This window comes from Pinus tabuliformis, chromosome 8 (genome assembly GCF_031772625.1).
Source record: "Pinus tabuliformis cultivar Carrire ecotype Pingquan chromosome 8, CPIR1, whole genome shotgun sequence".
NCBI classification, from domain to species: Eukaryota; Viridiplantae; Streptophyta; class Pinopsida; order Pinales; family Pinaceae; genus Pinus; species Pinus tabuliformis.
In genome coordinates, this window is record NC_142294.1 from 1,869,683,065 (window position 1) to 1,869,708,391 (window position 25,327).

The 25,327-nt window shown below is 34.2% G+C and overlaps 1 pseudogene; it reads right to left on the bottom strand.

The window, feature by feature from the left end:
- Positions 1-22,702: 22,702 nt before the first annotated feature.
- LOC149243796 (putative multidrug resistance protein pseudogene) lies at positions 22,703-23,958 on the bottom strand (annotated as a pseudogene).
- Positions 23,959-25,327: the final 1,369 nt, after the last annotated feature.

A 25,327-nucleotide genomic window follows, 5' to 3' on the forward strand; every position in this document is an offset into this window, starting at 1 on the left:
ATATGTTTGTCTGTTATGTTTTCTTTAACTGCTTCAATGCCTGTGTATTTCGTAATCTTATTGATCCGTTGCATAAAGTAACATAGGCACATCCATGCACATGAGTCTGTAATACCTTAATTGTTTGTCTTAGATCAATTTTAGATCATTTACTATCCTGAAGTGGCAACTTCAAAACCTCGCTCACACCAAATCTAACCAAATGGATATTTATTTGGCTTCTCTTCCTAATTTATGAACAAGTTTGGCATCAATCTCTCCATCCACTAGGCCAAATAACCCTTGGCAATAGAAGTGTTCGTCTGAAGCCAAAATACATCCACTTTTGGCTTTGATACTAAATGTAGAAAATATATCTACCACGAGAATATTTTAACCTGCAATACACACAAAACATTAAACACAATATTTACCCTGGGAAAGCCTTAACTCTAGGGGAAAACCTAGCCTAATGGAATTCCTTTAGATCCCTTGGCCAAAACCCTGGCCAAGCAAGCCAAGTGAGCCTTCACAACTCAGATCCTTGGAGCCATTACAATGAATTCCTCCAACCTTTTAAAGGCTCCATCACATGAAAAATTACCATAGGAAAATAACAAACGATGGACCCAAAACCACTACTATAACCTGGTCTAATTTGACTCTACCCCCTAGTCAATTTTACCTAACACTACTTTGTCTTCAAATAAATTTAATTAAAAAATAGAACTTAAAAAATAACTCCTTGTATACCCCTTTTAGTGTCCCGAACCCACAGCTGGAAAACACCACTCATCAGAACTTTATAATTATAATTAATTTAAATGCAGAAGCATGTAACACTCAAATTTGTCTTCATTTATTCCTTGTGTATGACAAATAAATACAACATGAAATGTAGCTATAAATGCCATACAAGAACTATACATCACATACATTATAATTTATAGAACACAACATAAAATAAAGATACATTACCAACCATTAAGCTTGAACCTAGAAGCTAGGGTTTAAAAATATATATTATTAATTGAGCACAACACATAAATAAAATTCCGGACATGAGAATGTGAACTATTACCTGAGAAATGAGAGTCAATTGGTTATGGGCTCTCCACTTTCCACCTAGCCATAGATGTGGTGGTTCATAAGCTCAACCATTGGGTCCCCCACCCCTCGTAGCTAGGACAACAACTCAAAAGGTAATAAGCAGAAAACCAAGATAAAACCCTGGCCGAAGCACTAACCCTAGTAGCATTAGTCTCCAACCATAAGCTCAAACTCCCCTAACCGACATGCAAGTGGTGCATCTCGAATCTATCAGTGGTTCCCACCTTCCATGGAAACTTACAGTCAACAAGGATGATCTCAGCACACAACTCTAGGAGCTTTGTTGTTGTCCAAGAATTCAAGTACCAATAGCTGAAAATGATTAATTCAAAATTCAGTGCCAAATCCACACCAAGATTCATCAACTACCATTAAACCAAGTTCACCAACCTGAACTTCATGGCCACCAAGCCTTAAATAGGGCCATCAAATCCTCGAAGCACCAAGCTCCACATAGCCAACATAGGGGCTCACATCATGATTAGGATGCATCCCAACAATACATATAACTGAATAACCACACATCAACCAGTCTCATAGTCCATCCTAAGACTCACTGAATAATCAATAATAAACTAAACGATTAACTGATTAAATGAATATCAAACAAAAATGACAATTCTTTATGTATACATGGCCTTAACTTTCCATGTGGCACCCTCTAGAACTCATGTGGGCCCTAAGTGCACTTTTCACCAAAAACATAGAACCGTTTCCCTTTTCCATGGCGCTACGCCCCACATACTATTTCCATGGAGTGGTATCCACAACCAAAATTATTTTATTAATATCATGATCTGTACAAATTTACAATGTTGAGCATGATTGCTCCAAAGCATGAATAAAAATAACTACATGGGCAAATAGGGAAAATAACAAAATGTTCGTTTCACCAACCTAAAAAATGAAGGTATCCATTTTAACAATCCAATATAAAAAATACATTTATTTACATTTTCAAAACAGGTGGGGGTATTACATTCCTCCCCCAGCGCACCGTATATACAAATATAGAATCATATACAATATATCAATAAAAAAGGTTAGGATGTTCCCCTCCATGACTTCTTCTTGCTCACAAGTCACATCCTTAGGACTGAGCATGTCCATTGTACATTTACCATGCCTATGGATTGATTGTGGAGAACCTTGACCTTATTGTCCAAGATCTGCACGAACGAAACTTGGAAGTCTCCCTCGAATCCTACCCAAATCATTTTCCAATCAAGAACATGATTAGTTCTAGTGACATATTTCTTAAGAAACAAAACATGAAAAACATCATGAATATGCAGAGATGTAGGCAATGCAAGCCTATATGCAACGATGAAAATTCTCTCTAGGATATCAAATGGCCCACAATATCTAGTTGCCAACTTGCCACAACTTCCCAATTTTAACGCGATGTTCTTTTCTTTTACTTTCAAGAATTGACCTAGGATATTTTCTTTGGTTATGTTAAACAAAATTTCTTAAAGAGCATGAAAATACCATAAATGCAACATCCATGAAGAAAAAACACATTATGAAAGACATCATAGACAACGCACCAATATTTGTTAGTGGAGTTCATTGACGATGTGTGAACTACATATCTGGGCCCAACATCGAAGTGGAGAGGCCTTTATATTATCTAAGCAAAATGAAAGGCAAGTACATGGAAAAATACATGAGAATACCCCACTTCTAGGAGTGACATGAAAATCTATTTCTCTTGTCCCAATTTTGAATGCATCAATGAATTCCTTGTGAAATTTCATGAAAAGTGAGTATAAACTTGACTAGGTTCTATAATTTTCACCTTTGGCTCCCCTATAGAATCTTCAAGATGTCACAACAATCAAAATACTCCCTAGAATATGCCAGGAATATCCTTGATTTATGTGAAATCTTGCTTGTAGTTCTAGTCCTCATTCCATGCATCACGTTCTAGTGATGACCTCCTCCTCTAACACATTCAAATGGCATGGTTTATATAATTTGCGCCAGGCAGACGTACCAAGTCCCACCTGTCAAAAATAGAAATAAGAAATGTTAAATATAACATCAAGAAATATCCAGATTTAATTTGTCCTTGAATTAAATTGGAAATAAAATTGTAATTGCACATCTCATGACAACTTGTATTAGTTAACTAATTTAATTTGACTTAGTTGGATCGATTAATTTGAGTTGAGAGTCTAACTAGAGTCATGTAGAGTGTCTGCTACATTATAGGAGCCCTGGTTGAGTTATTTTGAGTTATAATTAATTAATTGAGTCTAACTGAGTTAAAGTCAGTTAAACTAGTTCCAACTGTTGGAGGAACTAGTGGGAGGTCTAGTAGTGTGGTGTTACACGTAGTCGAGTGTGGTGCTTCCTAAAGTGCAGTGCAGTGTTGCCTGAAGCATAGTGTGGTGTTGCCCAAAGTGCAGTGTGGTGATCCCTGAAGTGGAGTGTGGTGCTGCCTACAATAAATAACTCATGCATGTCAGATTTGAGAAAGACCCAATTGTGATTGGAGTTTGGGGACAATGTACTAGCAATTGTGTAATCATCTGAATTATACAAGTGGTGCATGTAGTCAAAGGAAGAGCCTAAAGGAACTGCGTAATCCAATGGAGGAAAATTTCTATTGAATAAGGGCATAATTCCTCATTGAACAACTCAAGGGTGTAGGAGCTTGGAAGGCTAGGAAATTGGCTAAGTGTTGGCCAGAGTCAACCTAGGAAGTAGTGAGATAGATAGAGATAGTGCAAAGTTTTCTCGGGCTTGAGAAAAGCATTGTAATCTTCCCATATTTTCTAACTAATGCAATATATGGATAGCAGGGGTTTTAAGTTGTGGTTTTCCCTAGGAAATCATTGTGTAATGTGTTGATTGAATTATTTCTCTTATATACTTCGTGATTTCGTGATTCTTTAATTATTTCCACTGATGAGTAGATTAGATTCAAGTATATTGTTTTAGAATATTACAATTAGCAGTTTGAATCTACAAGGAATTTCCACATGGTATCAGAGCTGAAATCACACTAGAAGAAAAGAATTCAAAGTTTTCCTTACAGATTGATGGAGCTCTAGTTCAAGGAAGATCCAGAAGACCCTATGTGCATACTTCTTAATGGAGCTAAACGATTGCTAGTGGGAAAATCAATGACCCAATGTTTAGTGACATAAAAAGGAGCTATGATCATTGATATTGGTAGATTGAGAAGAAATGAGATTTCCCATAGGGAGATAAAAAATCAAAGGGAGAAACCCTATGGAAGCTAGTACTTTAGTATCTGGGGAGATCAAACTCATTATTTCAGTTGTTTGCAACGACAATGTGGAAGCAACAACAAAGCAGTAGCAACAACATGAGTAGATCAGATTTAGCTCATGCATGCGAAGCCTTCAGGAGCAAGGCAAAGACTAGAGATTTGGTGGTTGAGAGGGAGCATGTTAGACCTCTCAACATGCAACCTCAAAAGAAGCCTTAGGAAGTTGTGGAGTAGCCACAAATGGAGAAGCAAACAGGGGGAAGAATGGAGGCATCCACTCAAGAAGAGACCTCCAGTAGGAGGAGATTTCAATCTAAGTGGGCAGAGGGAGCTCATGCAACCATACCTCCAGGTGTGAGGTGGGGCGATGTGAAACCATAGTCCAAGATTTTCAAAATTTGGGTAGGGTATATTGAGGTTTGTTTTGTCTCATGGATCATTACCTCTCTATAGGGGCCCATTGTATTCAGTAGCAGGAGGATCAATGTTAGTTAGATACCGAGGAGTGCAGAGCAATGTTGAAAGTAGAGCAAGAGGTTCAACACGAGAGTCAACAACAACACAGTTTTCCCAGTAGACAGTTGAAGACACAATTGATTCAATTTATTTTGTTTGGATGCTTTTTTTGGTTGCAGATGTTGCAGTAGAAACAACAACAATGACAATAGTTGTATGCAAAACATTCCAAAGGTAATAGATTGGGATATATGTGAATCCCTTTCTTGTTGAGAGGGAATGTTGAAAATAGCAATAAGAAATGTAAAACATAACATAAAGAAAGATTTCGATTTTATTTGTCCTTGAATTAAATTGGGAATAAAATTGTAATTCCACATATCATGACAACTTGTATTAGTTAACTAAGTTAATTTAACTTAGTTGGCTCAATTAATTCGAGTTGAGAGTATAACTAGAGTCATGTAGAGTGTCTCCTACATTATAGGAGCTCTGGTTGAGTTATTTTAAGTTGTAATTAATTAATTCATTCTAACTAAGTTAAAGTTAGCTAAACTAGTTCCAATTGTTGGAGGAACTAGTGGGAGGTCTAATAGTGTGGTGTTTCTTGTAGTCGAGTGTGGTGCTACCTGAAGTGAAATGTGGTGTGGTCTGAAGTGGAGTGTGGTGTTGCTGCGATGATCAACTAGTTAACTGATGATTCACTCATAAATAAATCATGCATTTTAGGTCTGAGAAAGACTCAGTTGAGATTGGAGTTCAGGGACAGTGTCCTATCAATGGTATAATCATCTGAATAGTATAGGTGGTGCATGTAGTCAGAGGAAGAGATTAAAGGAACTGTGCAATCCAATGGAGGAAAATTTCTATTAAATAAGGGCCTAATTCCTCATTTAACATCGCAAGGAAGTAGGATATTGGAAGGCTAGGAAACTAGATAAGTGTTGGCCAAAGTTAGCCTAGGAAGCAGTGAGATAGATAGAGATAGTGCAGAGGTTGCTCAGGATTGAGCAAAGCATTGTAATATTCTCATATTTACTTACTAATGCAATATACAGATAATAGGGGCTTTTAATTGCGGCTTCCCCAAGAAATCATTATGTAATGTGTTGATTGAATTCTTTCTCTTGTATGCTTCGTGATTTGATGATCGTTTAATTTTTTATGTTGATAAGTAGAGTATATTCAAGTCTATTGTTTTAGCATATTACAATTAGAAATTTGAATCTACAAGGAATTTCTACACCACCCACGTGGTCTGTTGGAAAGTGGAATTGTCTGTTTTGGGGGTGATTCAAGGTTAAGCCTTGTAGACTCCCTATTTGGGCATGTGTTATAACAAACAGTTGTTTTAATGTTGAGATTCGTTCTAACCACTATTGAATTTTGTTTCACCCCCACTAATTGTGTTGAATTCCAATATTAATAAATCCACTAACTTTAGCTAGAAACTCCTTATATGCCTATGGGTTGGTTGGCCCATTCGGCTACCAACTAGGTGACACATGGCACCATTTCATTGGCCCACATGGTGTGATATAGTTAAAATACTGAGAGGGAGGGTGGGGAGGTGAATTAATATTTTTATTTCACTTTAACCTTCACTTTCAAATTCATAATTCTGTATGCTACTATTATTCATACAACTCGCATGTGTATGCGACTTCAATGAATCAAAACTGTGTATGTGCAGATTACTATTTTTTCACAAATTCCATCAGTGATTTAACTTAACCAGTGCATCAATATTTCATTAGTCAGTATGTATACAACAAAGAGAAAATATATCACAACACATAAGAAACACAACAACACATAAGAACACCGGGATTTTAGGTGGAAACCCAATGTGGGAGAAAACCACCACTATTGTCATCTTTGTCTTATTCTTTTATTATAAATAAAATTACATTATGGTATTATACTTTCATAGAATCTTACCAGCACGTAGGCACCCACCTACACAAGGCTTTAACCTACACTCATTCTCTATCACCCGCTAGAAGGCAGCTACAACCCCCTAATCTCATTTACCCACTCCTTCTGGAAGGTAGATCCTGCTCTCTCACTAAAGGCTCCAACCCTTAACACCGCATGGACAATGTTTCATAATTTTTCATGCTAGATCCACCTGTCTCAAATACACATCAAAACATGTTGGCCACCTTCCATCATATTTTTAAATTGGACCCATACACAACATTATGCTCAATACCAATTAACCATTCTGAAACCATCCAATGAATACTGTTCAAATCAACCAATCACAGATCAACCCAGGATACTAACTAATCACTGATCAAACCAAAACCAATCAAACAATCATACTGATAGCCACATTTGTATCTGCACAAAACTAATATCAGTCATTACAAAGCCTGATCAAATTCACCTCAAAATATATACGCGATAATTCTGAAGCATATCTGGGTATATACAGGCTTCTTTTGCATAAAACCTACATACACATATTAAGTCACTGAATCACTGAACCATTGAATCACTGAGTACATAACCAATCACAGGTCACTAAATCAAATACTGAACCACTGCAATAACCGATCACAAATATACCAATACTAAATCACTAAAAACTCAGTCACTGGTTAATATACCAAGCCACAATCAAAACAATCCAATCCATACTATCAAATATAGACTATTTTTACAAAGACATCATTGATGAACAAAAACAAATAGAACAGACGTCATCAACTCTTATCACCAAGCGGTAATTCAAACCCTAGAATATATACGAATATTCAATTGACCGAATCTTCATATCTACTCGCTTATCATGTATAATACCCGTGTATATCTTTCAAAATATTGAATACAAAGACCCAAATCAAGAAGCAAACAAATTACTTCATAATATATACGTGAATACTGCGATGCATATCCACGTATGTACGCAACTATCTAGAAGCACAATTGCATACAAATTTTAAATTACTGAACCATACCATTAATGAAAACACAACCCATGTAAAATACATATATTTTCTCACATACAGACAGAAAATCAAAGATCTCAACAAACATATTCAAAACATAGCACCATTATAACCACAGATCTAGCATTGTTAGCTACACAACCATAAATAGATCATTAGTACTCAACGAATTTTCAAATCTCTCAAATATGAGCCTTTTCCTTTCTCCCTGGTGCCAACCTATTACAAATCAGATCATAAATGAATAATCCATCCAATACACACTTAGCTCCTTGATCACCATCTCCTTATATAGTTTTTCCCTTTGTTAATACCATCAGCAAATCCTTTATTAAAGTTGTCAGTAATTGTAGATGAGATCAAATAGATGTTGCCACCACAATACTATGGGAAATTACCATGGTAAAGGATCCTGGTTTTTATTTTCCATGGGTATGATTCACATACATGACTTTTGTTCACAAAACCTACATATGTATGTGACTCGTCTTCATAGGGACCATGTATACTTTTCAAAATTCATGATTTCCATGGATTTTGTGACTTAGCTATCAATTCTCTCTCATAGCCTTTGTAATATCTATACCAATATTCCTATTATCTGCATTAGTTCCATAGCCATCATATTATAAACAAGTTGACATTAAGGAAATATTTGATAAGCATGTTTCCATCAAGGACAAAACATTAGCCATAATGCCAACAATCTCCCCCTTTGGACTTGATGGAAACCACCTACAAGCACCAATTATTCTCTCCTACTTTGACATCAAGGGAAAAGGGTTGAACTAGGCTGAAATAAATACTCCCCTTTGTAGATCTCAACACTGTAAGTTTGATCTTTTGTTATGAATTTTGAAATTTGAATACTAACCATGCTCCTCTTGAGCATATGTTGAACCTTCTATAGATATGAAATATAAGTACAAGGCTTTATGACTCAAGCATATATGACCTCTCTTATAATCAATGGCTCTATTATCAATCACCCAACATCATGGGGTTACATATTGGACCAAAAATTTACATCAGTCACCCAGAATAATGGGGTTACATATAGGACATGGCTTGATCCTAATAGCCCATACATGACTGAATTTTATGATACTTACAACATGGGTATTTTCACAACCTTTACATCAAGGGACATACATGACATCCATAACCATAAACAAATATTTCAAGGATGAAGTGATACTTATCAGAAATCACCATGCTCCAAGAATATAGGACATTGTAGCATAATCATGTGGTCAAATATGCAATATATCCAAGATCCAAGCAATTGTAGCAGCAACATAAGATTGTTCAATAACGCTTTGTTAGCACATCTTCTCCATATATAGGAAGACCTACTATCCTCAAGAAACAAAGTCATATCAATTGCTTGAACTACATTTGTGAAAGAAAAGAGGGCTTCCATCATCACAAGCCATTAATTAGCAATACACATGTTCCTTATTAAGTGTATCAAGATTTAAGACGAAGACACCATTAGTAGTTTCACCAAATACAACTCAAGAAACATATAGGAATCATCCATAACTTCACCACATGCAAGCCAAGCATCATTGATAACCCATGTTATAGTGATAGTAGCACATATAATTTCTTGTAGTGAGTAAAGAAATAAGATTGATGACAACAACAATAACCATAAACTCATCATATACGACATCATGCTAAGGAGTGCTCAGGAGACCATAATGCCAACAATGCACTATTAGAAGAATATAAGATGCTCCCACTGAACATGTGCCAATTATGATCACATTATATCCTCCTCATCAACCAACAAAAAGATAAATAATCAGTAGTAGTAAGACTTTTCAAGTCATCATGAACCAATACTCGAACCAATACTCTTTCACATATTCTAAAACTTGCATAAAGATACTATCAACAAACTGCAACAAACCAATGTCAGAGCCAAAATGCCAATAATCAACTGATGGAAACACTTGAGGAGCTCTCCCTAAATTTGTGCTACTCCTTTTTCACTACAAAGAAGCATACGCGAGTGTATAATTCATTATCCACATATAAACGTGATTGTCATTCATAAGAACCACGTATAGAATGTAAAATATTGATTTTCATAGCCGCAACTCCCCTTGAACATGTCATGTCTATTCCTTTTGATATTCTCTTCATCAAATGAAAAATTAGTAATATAAACATCACCAAAAACATATGAAATCATCATCAAGGTACACATGCATAGCTCCCCATGAGATCATACACGACTGATCCTATGGACCTCATAATCATCACCTATTTTCCATGAGGTTGTATACCTCACATTTACTTCTACAATATCTATTAGATGTATGCATTAAGTACAATAGGGACTTTGCTTCATTTGTGAAGACATTGAATGGGTATAAAGACTACGAAAATGCGTTTGTGCCTGTCAATACAGAGTTTGAATGGGCAGAGAGTCGACGAAAATTCTTTTGTCACTGTCATTACAACTTTAGCTGAAGTAAATTATATATATATATATTTATATATATATAGTTAATTTTTGTATTTAGGTTTTCGTGATTCATAGTGAATTAAGTAAATTCTTTCGGTAGAAATCACATAAAAAAAAAATTGACATACACTTTTTAAACCGACAAGTGTCCTAATGATGAACCACTTGTTGGTTTGAAACGTGTGGCCAAAAAATTCTCAAATGTGAATTCTACCAAAATACTTTGCTAATATAGTTAACTGTTTAAATTGTTTTTTAATAGATTTAATATTTTGAAAACACAATAAAAATATTTAAATTATGTAAATTTAATTACTTAAAATTAATATTTTTTAGATTTTTAATTAAATTTCAGATAAAATAACAAAAATATCCACACAAAAAAACCCAAAAAAATCATTTTTTAAACTATTACATTATTTTTCACTAGGACATTTTCTACATACCAATGTAAGAATTTTATTTAATTGCAAAATTTAGTGGATGAGGATCGGTTGATTTTTTTTATTTTTTTATTTTTTTATTAGTCTTAGATTAATTCTCAAGGGAACATGCATTGTCTTTTAATAAATTTAAAAAAGTAGATTCGTGCCACATGGCTCCTACTCACCAATTTCCTAGAGATTTGAGATTATTCCAATTCTAATAAGTTCCTCATTATTATTTATAACATTCATTTATATAAAACAAATTAAATTTATTTGGCTCTTACTCACCAATTTCCTAGAGATTTGAGATTATTCCAATTCTAATAAGTTCCTCATTATTATTTATAACATTCATTTATATAAAACAAATTAAATTTATTTAGCAAAATGGTCTATTACTTTTAATAAATCTAAAAAATTAGATTCGTGCCACTTGGCTTCATATCCATAAATATCCTAGGGATTTGAGATTATTCCAATTCTAATAAGTTTTGTCCATGATAAGATCATCATTATTATTTATAACAGTAATTTATAATTACTTTTTTTTTTAAAGTTAAAGTTGACCCATAACCTTTTTATATATGGTTAATTAGGTAAATGTGTGCATTAGTAAGACATTCTTCATGTTGCAATAATTTTTTTGTTTATATTTATAAACTGTTCAGCTATATCAACCACATTAATATTTTTAATTGTGGTTGTACTAATCTTAAATTAATTTTTAGAACTTAAATATTAAGTCAATTTCAAAAATGAAATGAAAATAAAATAAATTTATTACATGTTAACTTTTCATATTTGAGCCACCCTAGATGTTGGTTGGCCGCCAATTACATGTCTTTGTTCTTCATTATCTAATAAGGCAATATGATTTTGGTAAAATTATAATGATTTATCATTTATATTGTATTTTGAAATGTAAAGATAAATTCAATGTCTTGAAATCGTAACTTTGTATATTTTCTCATAAATTTCATCCAAATTCGGAAGGGATTTGTTCAAATATCTTAACTTTAAACTATTTAATTTGCATAATAATGTATCAAAAGTTTTACAAAATATTAAAATCAATTTATAAATGGACGAAAAATACAAATTCTAATCTCAATATAATATAGAAAAATCAACAAAATATTTTTTATTACCTTCGTAAGCTTTCCGGACACTGATATGCCCCGAATTGATTTTTCTATTTCTTCTAATATACCATAATAGAAATGACCAAGAAGCTTCCCACAATGGTGGAAGTAAGTGTGATGAATATAAAATAGACCATAAGGTAACTAAGCATCTATGATAAAATAATAATGAAATGAAAACAAATTAATTTATTAAAATTTTTTAAATTATGATTTTATAGAAATGACCAAGAAGCTTCCCACAACGGTGGAGGTAAGTGTGATGAATATGGAAGAGACCATAAAGTAACTAAGCATCTATGATAAAATAATAATGAAATGAAAACAGATTAATTTATTAAAACTTTTTTAAATTATGATTTTTTTTATTTTTTCTTTTCTAAATTAAAAGACTAGGTTGCCAACTTGATTCATTAAACTATGATCTTTTTATCTTAAGAAATTAAAAAATTTGAACCAAAATTGAAACATTCATTAACATACATATTGATAGTTTCACAATCGAATTTTAATAACCTCATATTTTGTTAAATTTATAAGGATATAGGTGGGGGAAGCATGATAGGAAAATCTAGCCTTTAATATTGCATGGGTGTTGGGGTGGGGGAAGACATTGCGGAAATATAATCTCTCATAACTTATGAGGGTGGGAGTGGGAGGAGTTATTAGAGAAATAAAAAATTTAATACCCTATGTCAGTGAACATGCGGGGGGAGTTATTAAGTAAATATTATCCTTATGAGGATGATGGTGGGGGTTGTGATTGTTGCCCTAGTATCTACCCCTACCTTATGGGGGCAGAAGGAGATATTAGGTAAATCTAATCTCCCTTACCCTTTTGGATTTAAGGTGGCGAAGACCTATTAAGGAAATATAATCCATATGAGGGTGTGGGAGGGAGTGGATATTAGGGAAATCCTCATAAAATTTACTTAATATCTTCTCTCCATCCCAATTCTCATAGAGTGGTCATTACGATTTCTACAATATCTTCCTATAATCCCAATCCTCATAAAAGAAGATAATAACAAATATTTATAAGATTTCCATAATGTATTCCCCCACCATACTCTTATAGGATAGGTAATAATTCTTCTCTAATATCTTCCCCTCATATGAGGGTGGGGTCTGCAGGGATAAATTTTAGAAATATTAATACCTAGAGTAGAGTATATGAGGGTGGGGGTGAGATATTTTGGAAATATTAATACCCAATGTATATAAATATGAGGGTGGGAGGGGATATATTAATGAAATTTTATAAGAGGGTGGGTGTGAAAGGGAGATATTGAGGAAATATTACTAGCCTATTTGCAACTAAGGGTGGAGTGGAGATATTAATGAATTCTTATATGGGGGTGGGGAGATATTATGAAAACCTTATTCAAGTTCCCTTAATTTTAGCCTCATCTTATATTAGGGTGAGGGTGGATATTAGTAAAACCTTAGTTAAATTTCTCTAATTTCTACCCCCGTTGCCTCACCCCCAACTTATATGATGGTGGTGAGGGGATATTAGAAAAATCTTATGAAGGTTTTCTTAATATCTCCCTCCCACCCTCACAAAAAATATGAGCGAGAGTATGGGATAAATATTTAAGAAAAATTATTAAGATTTCTCTAATATCTACCTCCGACCTCCACCCTCATATAAAGGAGTAAGGGATTAGGGAGAGATATTATAGAAATATTATTAAAGTTCCTGATACAAGAGGGATTTCAAGGCAAATATTAGGAAAATTTGATTAATATTAACCCAATATCTCTTCGTTATACCTACCCTAATAGAATTGGTATTGATATGACCAAAGATTCCATATGGCACGTCCATATTTAAAATAATTATATCAATTAAATATTTTTATTATTTAATTTACAAAGGATTAGAGAGTCAACAAAGGTGATCATTTATTACAAACATAAAGTAAGAGGTAGAATGTGAATTCTTTCTATTGTGACATTGGAATAGTTCCAGAGATTTCCCATGTAAGAAGGAATCTTTATAATAATATCAACTCCAAGAAGACAAGCAGACAAGCATGGACAAAAGTTGGAGATTTTGTATGTGAAACACATGTTTAAAATAATATAAACTCCAACTAAATAAAATAATTAGTGTAATAGGTTCAACCTGAACTTCAATGAATAATATCAAAGGTATCATATACTCAAAGTGATTGCTACAAGGTAGTCTCGCTGTTATATTTTTGGTGTTTTTCAAATATGGGTGAGTTAAAAAATGAAAAATTATAATTTTATAAATTATTACATTTAAAGTATTTTTCTATGGAGTTAGCTGGAAAAACAATGTTTATCTTAGCCAATTTCCAGGGTTTTTTTTCATCTTCCTCTATTCTGTTAAAACTTGATATGTTTAAATCTTTGTATATCCTCAGATCTCTGGAGAAGCCCTTTGTGCAGGGTAGAAAGTTAGCCATGGTGGCAACGGGTGGGGTAATGAATTTGCAGACATTTTTTTAGGTCTGTGGATTTAGTGAAAGTAGAAGCCATGGGGAATTTGATAGATGGGCACACAACAAAGGAAGAGGAGGGTGGTGATTTGAGAGAGGAATGCGGTGTTGCTGGTGTTTATGGCGATCTAGAGGTCGGGTGACTTTGTTACTTGGAACTGCATGCCCTACAACACCGCGGGAAAGAAGGGGCTAGTATAGTGTCAACGAATAACAGGTCCTTGAAGGCCATGACTGGATTGAGTCTTGTCTTAGAGGTCTTTAATGAAAAGAATCTCTATCAGTTGAGCGGTGCCTCGACCATTGGCTATGCGAGGTATGCCACAATCAAGACCTCTGTGGCAAGAAATGTGCAATCATTCGTGGCAAGAAACGTGCAGTTGTTCTTGGCAAGCTATAGGTTGGGTATGTTGGCATTGCCCACAATGGGAATCTTCTTATTTATAAGTAGCTCATAGGTAGGCTTGAGGACGAGGGCCCAATCTTTAATATTAGCTCTGATACCGAAGTTATGTTGCATCTTATTGCACAATCGAAGATAGATTCTTTTATCTTATGGTTGGTTGAGGCCATGGAGCAACTGGAGGGCACTTTTTCTTTGCTTCTTCGAAATGAAGCTTGTTTGTGAATTTAATCTCTAATAAAGATTATGCAAAAGATGACCATGATTATGTGGCAAAATCTAAGCATGTCATTGAAAAAATGCAACGAGTGCATGTAAGAGTACAAGTGCATCTTGAAGACAACAAAGAAAGGTATGAATCGGTGCATGGAAAGCATTGAATTGCTTATGATTTCCAGGTGGAAAATCAAGTTTGGGTTCATCAAGGAGGGACTTCAAGGTGAAGTTTGTTTGAGCAAAAGAAATATGGTTTTGGAGAAAACGTTCAGATTCCATCCATCAAAGTTTTTGTTTTGTTTTGTTTGTTTGTTTGTTTTGTTTGTTTTGTTTGTTTGTTTTGTTTGTTTGTTTGTTTCTTTATTTGTTTTTGTTATGAATGTTTAAGAGAATTGCAGGAAGCCACAATTCTTGTCAGGAAGATAAGGACTTCACGCAGCAGGAAGGTGGAGATTGGAGCTCAAAGGCACCAATTCAAACAGAACAAGAAGGATCGAGAACGGGAAAGTTAATGAGTTTTTTCCTCACTTATTTGTTGAGTGAAAAATAGAGTTTTGGAAGTCGAAAAGTTCCTATTGGGGAGGTATGATCCAGAGACACAAAATAGGCTAAAAAATGAAAGTGCTCGGAATCTCCCAAAACTAACGTCAAGTCGTAGTTTTTGTTGTCCTGACTCCAATGTTTCTTAAATTACCTCAATCCAACGTGTATGAAGAGGTTATGATGTTCTGAAGTTTTTTATCGCTAGCTAAAATGTCAACAACACGTTGACTGGGCTGCTCACTAGGTAGTCCGCACTCATGAGCTGATTGTGCAGAGTACGGTTGGTAGCAAACCAATCAAGTATTGACACGTGGCATGTCCATACAAGTGCATTTAACGCAGTGTGGTTGATTTTTACATTCTGAAATGGCCCAATCAAAAACTGCCATGTAGCCCAATCAAAAAAATGCCACATGGCAACCCAAAATTAGTCAAAAAATTTATAATAAACCCAAAACCTCCACAAAATTTGATACTTCAACCAACAATACAACTCCACCACCACTGCACTATACAATTAGTTCAACGATACTATACAATTAATTCTTAACTTATAGTCATGAGTTATTTTTAATCCACCACCACACTATATAATTGGTTCAACAACACTATACAATTAGTTGTTAACTTATAATCATTTAATATCATGTTTTTCAGTATTGAGTAAAGAAAATTACGTCAACCAAAAAACATCTTATGTTATGGATCCAAAATCATTATATTATTATATTTTAATTATAAAAAATTAAAATATAAAATAATTAATTACGTTAATAAATACCATTTAAATTTTATAAAGAAAAAAAATATATATATATATATAATTTTAATATTTTAAGCGAAAACTATCCTCCTACAACATTTCTCTAACAACTCTCCCTAATCCTAAGTGTATTCATATGTTAGGTCCACTTCAACATCGGGATTCAGATTATGTTTTATTTATAAAATACAAAGGAACAACGGTCCACTACCACTCCTAAGTTTGTGGGATTAACATTGAGAAGTTTACATGCAGTTGATTGCATGTTGATTAGAAGTTGACAGTTGCGCTAAGCCTTGAATAGGATGTTGATGATCAGTGCTGTTTGTTTGTTTTCGTGCCTGAAACTTGGCCATTACAATACACCGCCTGTTCTCCTATAACGTGCCATAGTTTTCCACGTTGAACAATGAAATTGGAGAGAAAACCACTGCGTCATCTGGTTTTTTTCAAAAAATTTGATAAGAAGATTTGAATAGTGTGTTTGATGGTGGAAATAGATTCAGAATCATAAAAAATTGTGGTTCACTTAAAATTTTGAAATTTGACAATTATAATTTGAATTAAAAAAATTCTATTTGACTTTATGAAAATTTTACCAAAATTTCCATAATTAAAATTTGACAACTGTAACTTAAATTCACAAAAAAAATTACTTTTTTTTTATCAAAATCTTACCTAAGCCTAAAACCACTGTTACTTTGCATCCGGATAAACATTACTTCGACTGTACGTGGAAATTAGTCTTAAACTCTCTCTCAATTCTGAAGAGATCTCCACCCAGGCCTGGAGCGTGGAATTTGATGCCCACAGGACGTATTTTTGATTTCAGAACGTATTTGACGGCAGGGAAAAAATCTTCCATGTCAGGTTAAACATGCGGTATACTTTTCCAACCCGTTTTGACTTCTAGTTTCATAAAGAAAACGTAAAAATCTATAATATCTGTAATGGGAGTATGGGACCATGTCACCACCGAAAGTATGGAGTCTGGACCACGTCACCACTGGACGAGCAATGCTACAGTAGCCCTGGTACACAACACGTTACGCTAGCAGCTGCACACAGCTGCACACAGTTTAAAATAAAAGGCTTTCACTGCATCACCATCCCACTGCGTACTACAGGGTACTTACCATTGAATAATCCGGCTACCATCTGCCCAGCGCCGCTCATAGCCGCTCAAAATTAAAACCAGACTTGCAAATTGCAATCTGCTACTGCTAGTCATTAGTGCCGCTGCCACAGACTGCAGTGCGTATTCTTCCAGGCTCTGCAGTGTGTATTCCTCCAGGCTCTGTTGAAGCTCAGGTTCCAATCTCGGAGGGTTCACTGGAGTTCAGAGGTGGATCATGGATGTCAAGCTATAAACAAAAAACCAGCAAACAGGGTAAGTACGGAAAGCGATTTTTTCATTTTTTCACAATATCACATGTAACGATAGCTACGGTCTGAAAGTAATGTCCTTGGTTTTTCAAATAGTGAAAATGATATATCCAGGTTGATATTCTTTTAATAACAAGAATTTGAATTGATGTATTTGTAGTGCTTTTAGTTGTATTTAGAAAAGTTCATAGTATCCCTTGACAAAGTTCATATATCCACTTCATGCCTAATAGATTTTGAGGTTAAGATTTATTTCTACCAGTTCTAAATACTTCTGTAATGTTGGAGAGTCCGCGTTTCATCTTATTCTCTGATAGACTGTGTATCGATTTTCTCGCGTATCAGTAATATCGTCATTTTTTAACCAGAGAGCACTGTTCAGTTTCCCCACGGACCCATGAGTAGTACGCTGTCAAATTTTTTTGTTCAGTTCTTCCTCAAAGCGCTCCAACAGTTAGTACTGCGCTGTGAAATTGATTTTTCCTGCACTATATTGGTGTGTTAAACAGGCCTACGGCATTTTGATGAAAGGATCATTCAAACTTCTTATTTTGAATCAGATGGGTTTCGTCTAATTCTTAATAAGTTAGGTTTTAAACATCATCCGGGAAGTTTCAATGAACTTAATTAAAGTTTTCACTCTTGTTTTGTTTTGATTTGATTTCGGAATATTTTTGGAATTTGAATTTGATTTGATTTTAATTATTTTTGGAATTTTAATGATAATAATAAAATTAATTGTTTGATTGGGCTGCTTTATATCACATTTTAAAAATATTTCAAAATAAAAATAACTCTTAATATTAAAACTCTAAAATTTTGATTGCTTTTGAAAATAGGGCTGAACATTCCAACAGAGTCCCACCATGAAAAGAAAAATTCAGCGTACTGAAAATTTTCCAAATTGAATTAATCAATTAGGACTTTGAGGTGAAACTTTTTCTAAGTGTATGAAATTTTAGTCGAGATTGAATTACTCAGTTAGGATTTTGTGGTAAGTTTCAACGGATTCACTCAATTTTTAATTTTTGTGTGCTTGGTAGAGGATCAAACATCTCAAAGAGAGTTCTCTCACGAAAAATTCTCTAACTCTATGGAACTATAAATATAATTTAATTAAAATGGAGAGAAAAAAACTGTGATTTTTTATGGGTTATTTTTTTTTAATTGGATGGTAAATCTTAAAATATTCTAGGATTTTTTAATATTATTATAGTTTTTACAATATTTTGAAAATATAAATATAAAGGATATTAATAAAATGATGAATTTTAAGTCATCGTTGAAATGGTGTTTTTGGGTAATATAATTTTAAGTAGAATTGTTACTTTTTATTGTTTAAAATGCATTTTTCTATTCATAAATGGATTCAGTGTTCTAAAAAACTAGTGAAACACTCTAACTCTTGAACTTATAATTTTTAAAAATCTCTTCCAAATTATAGACAAAATTAAAAAAATATTTAAAAAATACCACTTATAATTTTAAAAAATATCTTTAAAATTTGAAAAAAATTAAAAAACTATTTAGAAAAAAACCATTTTATCTATTAATTAAACCACCCATTCCAATAAATATGATGTGATTTAATACTCATAAATATGCATTGAAACTGATATATAAATTTATATAGATTTTTTTGGGTGTATAAAAATGTTATTTGAAAAAAAAAACTATTAAATTAACTTATATGCATTAGTGTTTTTTAAATATTTTTTATAATGAAATTAAACTAAAATGCGTTATCCCGTGCAAGGAAGCAACTGACCTCGGTTGGCATGCATTCATCCGTGAGATGTGGAAACCAGAAACAATTAGAATTTCAAAACCATGATTATGCCACACTGACGTAAGGCATACAGTTAAACCCTATTAGAGGGTTCTTGGAATGAGAGACGGTCTGCTATATAGAGATATATTCAAGTATCAATGTTAGAATCTTGTCATGTCACACAGAACACGGAGATCAAACACCTACCGCGTGATTTCTTTTGTTTATTAGGTCGGTTGCAGGGCATGGGCGGGAGATTTGATTTTTTAAACTATAATAGGGGAAGAGGTTTCTTAAGTAAGTTGAGATTCATTACCCCTTACCCCTTTCTCCTGCCATGGTCACTATGCAGATCTCAGGTTTGGTTGCAGGTATGGGTTTTGAAAAAAAATTTTAATCAAATTAGGAGGAAACGGCTTCTCACCCTTTCGGGTGAAGGGGGATTTTCTTTTTCCTTCTGCCGTGTTCTATAGGGAGTGAGAGATGTGACGGGCCGGCAGGAAACGCTAAGAAGGATCCTCTTTCTAACGCAAGATGAGGGTGATTAGGGGTCAAGTGATTACTTGACCGTATTTCCGGGCCGGGAAAGTGCTTCCAGAATTGAGCACTATAGATCGTAGTTGCCCCAATTCTGAATCACTGGGGTCTTACTATATTTCTTCCCCTCAAAGAGCCCTCTTTCTTATTCTGAAAATGGCCAGATTCTTTCATAAAAAAAATGGATTTCTTCCAGTCATGAATGAGATCTATTATATATGTCATTACGGTTTAGCAGACTTAGCTGTATGGGCATAAGACAAAAAGTCATGTGGGCAGTGATAGTCACAGCGAAAATACAATATTGACTAAACTAAAACGAAACACAATATTAATTAAGAAACGAAAGCGACCATTTATCATTATATTCAAGTTAAAGTTCCATAAAAACGGCTCTATCCTTTGAAAGTTTTCTCACTTAAAGCTATACAACACATAATCTGTGTATCACCGTTGGTTTTGATTTGCCAAATTTGCGTGTGTTTGGGCTTGGGTTGAATACCTTCTGCGGCATGGCTTTTCTGTAAGGTTTTGTAGGAAGCGTTGTGCGTTATGCGTTATGGAATACTTTTTCCATTCTTTGCTTGTCAGCCACTGTAAAATTGTCAACGTTTTCCATATTGCATTCCAGAACTTTGAGGCTGTCGGTTTCGATGCTTCACCTGTTTTGTGATATCTGAAATTTTTATCGTCAGATCTGTCATCTCCTAATAGTATGGTCACTGGCAGCTTTCTCTTTTTGTTTTTTTTCCTTTTGTTCTCTTTTTGTATTTTATCTAGATGATTTATTTATAGTCCAAGATTTATTTATAATCTCACTAGATAATTTATTGTAAGTTTTTTGCAAAGATTTTATTGTTTAAATGGCCCCACCATAAATCTGAGCTATAAATCTGATAGACTGCAAATCTGCAATTTCAATTTAACAAGAATCATTATAAACAACAGTGATTATCAACGTCCATTTGATGACTTATTATGTGCTGTGGAATAAATTTACAAAAATTGTTAAAATAGAGTTTTGCGTGACACTCACGTATTTAGTTGAAACGTAAAACGAAGAGTAAAAAAAATACAAAAAGGTCATCAAATTTTAATTTGATCGGCAAAAAAAATTTGAAATTCCAGGCGTGTCTCCACCATCCATGGCCGGTCATTGCCATACATTTTGTTTCCTCGTCGATGGTACCGACAATGTTGAAACTTGACAGAATATGGCGTCCTTCCTTTCTACATAGTCCAGCCTTCGTACATCATTCACGTTTTTTTTGTTCCATCGCTGAACATGAGCGTCAAATGTAGTTGAGATATCTAATCAAATGCACAATCATATCGATAAATATATTGAAATTTAAATAAAAATATTAATAATATAAATATAAATATAAAATGTACGTGGAAATTAGTCTTAAAACTCTCTGTCAAGGCAAATAATCGAAGAGATTTCTACCATCTATGGCGGGTCATTGTCTTGCATTTTCTTATCATGTAGAGCACACTCGACTGTAGATGCGTAAGCATGCTCCACTGTTATGCAAAGCAAAACCAACATCGCTTCTCTCCATCATTACCTGAAAAGGAAGCGACAAAGACACTTCCGATGCCTTCGCATATGCAAACGCTGCTAAATAGAAAATTATGGAATTACGACAGGCAAACGAGGTATCAGAAATAAAATAGCCTTTATTATAAACATTTCTGGTGATTTATCTATCTGGGTGAATCCATTCATATGTTGAAACTTGACAGAATAAGGCAGCCTTCCTTTCTACATCGTCCCGCCTTCGTACAGGGCGCCCTTCCTTTCTACATCGTCCCGCCTTCGTACAAGGCGTCCTTCCTTTCTACATACGTCATTCACCTTTTTTTCCCATCGCTGAACTTGCGCGTGAAGATTATTATTGTCACTGATTGTGGTAGTATGCTTTTCTGATTGACATCGCCCAGCTGAAACAAAAGGACAGACCTGTCATGATTTAATGTATGCTTTTCTGAAACAAAAGGACAGACCTGTCATGATTTAATGGGATGGGTTCCCGGAGGGGTTTGTTGAAATTTCAAGATTCTTTCTTAATTGCAGAGTAATTTGCTTAAGTGGCCGACCGGTAGATTGGATTTCAAATTCCAATCCATTCCTTACTATGTACCATTGATTTGACTTGACGGGAAGTGGAAGAAACGCCGGCTATGGAACGCAATAGCGAGTCCACAAGAAGATGACGAAACAAATCCGAATAGGACTTCTAGTAAAGTTCTTTAATCTTTATTATAAAATTAATATTTAAAAAAATAAACATATATAATTATGTATTATTTTATTTTAATAATGATTTTATTTTAAAATAAATATTTATTTTTTTAACTATATATAAAATGTTAATAAATATTTAAATACAAATCATATTTTTACATTCGAGTAATCCATTATTTTCTTAAGATCTTATAACTAAATTTTAGTATCTAATGCTCATTGTTATTAAGAACTTAGTTTTAAAATAAAGCAATTTACCGAGTAAGATATTAAGATACATATTATATGACTTTTTAAAGAAAATATATCATGATGGTGCCCTTCATGATGGTTGAGGTTAGGATTTTCCCTTAGTTAAATGTGTTGCATCCTCCACAACCATCTAATGCACTCACAACTACGTTAAGTTTTGAAGTCCTCTATTATTGTCCTCCTCAATTGGCTGATGCACTCATAATCATCATAACCTTGTAAATTTATGGCATCCTACACTCCTTATAACTGGCCACATTTGTGATGAGGAGTATGAGGGTTATTGTAGTTTAGCTTATAGGTTGAATAATTGGTTAATGTGGTTGTTGCAGTTTAATCAAACCAAAATATGCACCTCCTTCGCCTTTGCTCAGTAGAGAAGCGTGATTTCCTTGTTCAACAACCTTTCCATTCTCAATGACTACTATATTGTCAGCATTCTAAATTGTGCTCAAACGATGAGCTACAACCATGTTGGTTCTTCCTACCATGACTCCATCCAGTGCTTCTTGAATAACTTTCTCCGAATGACTATCCAAAGCACTCGTTGCCTCGTCCAATAGCAAGATGCTTGGATTCTTTATAATTGCCCTTGCTATTGCTATTCTCTGTTTCTACCCCCCAGACAACTGAGTTCCCCTGTTGTCGGTGTAGGTCTCATATCCATCCCTCATGCCATTGAAACATTAACAATGCATGGAATTTAACAAGAAGTTTGGCAAGTTGTTGATATAGAGCTTATTTATTTATAAGTTAAAAGAAAAAGATAACCTGCATTGAATTCAGTAAGAATATTTATAATAACCACTAATTTTTAGGTTTAAGAAACTTGGTTAATAAAACATGAAGTTTAAGATAGGATTCATGAAGTGTCCCATGGAAATTATGTTTTGTAAGTTCAGAGAAGTTTGTGAAACAACTTATACATCATGAAAAAAGAAACAACTTATACATCATGCAAAAATAAAAAATCGTGGTTGGAAAACAAATTTTGCAATGGCTAAAACACAAATTGAACAATGGTCAGGGGATTTATTTCAGTCTACTTACGAAATGAAATCATTGGCATTGGCAGCCTTTACAGCTCTACTATCTTAGTTTTTGTTGCATTCTCTTTACCGTAAGCAATGTTCTCTCTGATGCTACCTGCAAATAGAGTTGGCTCCTACCCTACGAGGGTTATGTGCTGTCTTAGAGGCCTCAAATTAAAGCTCCTGATGTCTTGCCCATCAATTAGTAAAACCCCTTTCAGAGGATCGTAAAATCTTTCTATCAGTCCAATGATGGTTGACTTGCCACATCCGCTCTTTCCCGCTAATGCTATGCTGCTCTCTGCATCGATCCTGAGACAAAAATCTCTCAAGATCATGGTGCTTGGGCGAGCTGGATAAACAAAATCGACATCCCTAGCCTCTACAGTGCCTTGGATATTATCAGGCTTAGTTTTTTCAAGGTCATCTGGGTTTATATGAGTATCTCTATCCAAAATTTCAAAGACAGATGTAACGGCATCAGATCCCTTTGCCAGGTCAGAAGTCATACTCCCTGCATTTGCTATCATTCGACCCATTCTTGCGAAAACAAAGTGGTTTAATAAAAAGTCATGGAAACTGATATATCAGTGAGTAATAAGGTTCCCTCCATACCAAAACTCAAGTGGCCAATAGCATATTTCGAAAAACCTAGATGTTCCCAGGGCCAACCTGCTTACCATGAATGTCTATTGATCTCTCTGTGTGGGTTGTAAATAGGGTATAGCAAAATCGAGCTGTATATAGGGTATAGCAGGATCAAGCTGTGAAGCAGAATTGTGAATAACCACTGAATAACCGAGAGCAAGGGCCCTTACTTCTTAGGGGTCACTCACTATTCCGATGGTGAGGGATTACTTCAACCTGCCAACTAACTAACCAGGGCCGGGTAGAGGGGAAGGAGCCTATGTACTTGTCACGCCCCTAAGTAAGGCTACGCATATTGAAAGCTAGGCTACACATAGGTATATTGAGAGCCCCTTGACGACTAATAGTACAACAAACTAACATATTATTGAAAGGCGTAACATAGGTATATTGAAAGCTAGGAGTCACTAACGTATTAGACAGGCTTTTGGCAGGTCGTGCATAGCAGAAACCAGAAACATTATTGCAACAGGTCATGGAAGAGCAGTGGAAGAGCAGAAAGCGGAAAGCGGGAGGAGCAGAAATGGGAAAGCAGTTTTGGTGAGGGAGGAATAGTCCAAGAACATATGCCAGATGTCAATTAAGCCAGATGCCAGTTGGACGCCAGATGTCAATCAGAGAATCAAAAAATAGACGACTAAACTCATTTAAAAGAAAGCCTATCAGCCTAATTACAAATATTTCATTTTAATATATATATTTTTAATTAAAATTTGAATTATTCAAATTCTATTTATATTCTTATTTACAAAACAAATATAAATAAAATATAATCTAAAAATAAAAATATTCCAACAAAACACTAAATTATTTCTCAATCTATCAACATATCATAATGCTACAAGACTCCAATCCTGAAATTATTTCTAGAAATTAAAATATTACCAAAGTTAAAACCAAAAATTAATTCACCAACAACTTAATTATAATACTCAAATTTTATATAGAACTTTTGCATTAATATTGTCGTGTCTGCGTCCTCTCAATAATATTGCAGTTATTAAGAGTTCTGTTAATTAAAAACCATTAATATTCTTCCGTGAAAAATGTACAATGTACACATTCTAATACAACTTGGAACTTCAAAGATTAACTTGGCAATATATCAATTCGTAATTTGTATAAATTTAAAACAATTAAGCGTAATTTGTATAAATTTAAAATAATTAAATAAGATAAATCTGATACTAAAATAAGTAATTATTTTAAATTTATTTGTATTATTGTTTTCCAAATTAGTTGAGTTTTGGTTGTGTGATA